Source organism: Penaeus chinensis, chromosome 5, assembly GCF_019202785.1.
Source record: "Penaeus chinensis breed Huanghai No. 1 chromosome 5, ASM1920278v2, whole genome shotgun sequence".
Taxonomy (NCBI): domain Eukaryota; kingdom Metazoa; phylum Arthropoda; class Malacostraca; order Decapoda; family Penaeidae; genus Penaeus; species Penaeus chinensis.
Window position 1 is genome coordinate 10,675,880 of NC_061823.1, and position 1,814 is coordinate 10,677,693.

Genomic DNA, 1,814 nt, shown 5'->3' on the forward strand with positions numbered 1-1,814 from the left:
AGCCTGCAGCATCGCCCGATACTCTTTAAGTGCATCGTCGGCCGCAGCCACAAGCGCCCCTCTCACCTCAGCCGACAAAGGCCCCGGCGGCAAAAGGTCAGAGTTTGGCGGCGATCCTTGGAGCTGCATCTGGTACCGGAAGAATCGTCCTTCCGCTGCCTCGGCGGGTCGCGGGTTTCCCCTGTCGCCCCCGAGTCCGCTTGCGAGGGGCGGCCCGAGGAAATAGAGCATGAGAGGAGGAGGAAGAAATGGAGGCTGGGTAGCAAGAAAGAGACGGAGGGCGAGGACGCGTTTCAGGGACGGAGAGAATCTTCGAGATCCCCTTGTGCTAAAGGGGATGGGGTGATCGTGATTAACAGGCAAAAGTTGTTTTCGGGGAGTTTTGAATGATTTGAAGAAAGATGCGATTTCCTTCATCGGCACTTATCTTAGGCCAGCACACGACATATTGACAAACGCGCTTACATATAAACTCACATACACCTACACTCTATACATGTATGTGCGTATATGTACTTACATATATTGCAAATACGCATGTACTCACCTATATCACACATGCTCTCATATATGTTGTACACGAATGTGTATGCTTAGATAATTCAGAAAACAAGAGCACTGTACATCTAAGTGGACGTACATCCAGACCAAAAGAGCAGCACAGAACCGGCGACCTAAAGGAATATTCTTTCATAGATTGCCTACTATTTCCCTTTAATAATGTACGTAAGATAATAGTGTGAAGATCGCTTAGGTCGACTCTGTTACAGAACTAACCGGGAGCTATGAGACAATAAAGCTTCGGAATGAATTGCGACAGCCATTCGAGACGACAAGACAAACACGCATACGCACATACACATACACACACATGCACACACACACATACACACACACGCACACACACACACACACACACGCACACACACACACACACACACACACACACACACACACACACACACACACACACACACACACACACACACACACACACACACACACACACACACACACACATATCAACAAACTGACAAACCACACACACATACACACACAAACCCACACACACACGCACCAAACAAACAACCCCACACAAACACACCAACACACGGACCGACACACAAACCAAAGCCTCACAAATTCAAATTGATTATCGACTGATGAAAAGAGGGTCAATTTTCCCCTCGCAAACGTTGCCACCGTCGTCACTGAACGCCTGATACTGTAACCTTCTGTGGCAAATCAATCAGTGGCACTTAAGGGGAGAGGGGAAAGGAGGGGAAATATATAAAAGAAGAAAGAGAGAAATATATAAAAGAAGAGAGGGGGAGTGGGGGATAAATAGGAAGAGGGGAAGAGGAGATAGATAAGAAAAGTGGAAAGGAGATTATACTGTAAACAGGAAGAGGGAAGAGGGAAGAGGAGATTGGGAGATAAATAGAAAGATAGGAGAGGGGAAAGGAGGAGCAGAAATAGGTCGAGGGGGAGAGGGGAGAGGATATTGAGGGATGAATAAAAAGAAGGGAAGAGGGGAGATGGGAGAGGTGATTAGGGGAGGAGAGGAAAGGAGATTGGAGAATAAATGGAATGAAGGGAACGAGGGGAAACGAGAAGAGTAGCTTGGGAATAAACAAAAAGAGAAAATGAGGGGAAAGGTGGGGATAGGTAGAAAAAGGGGAGAGGTGATTAGATGATAAATAGGAAAAGGGGAAGAAGGGAGAGGAGATTGAAGGATGAATGGAAAGAAGAGAAGTGGAGAGAAGGTAGAAGATCATTGGAATAAATAGAAAGAGGGGAGAAAGAGGGGACTG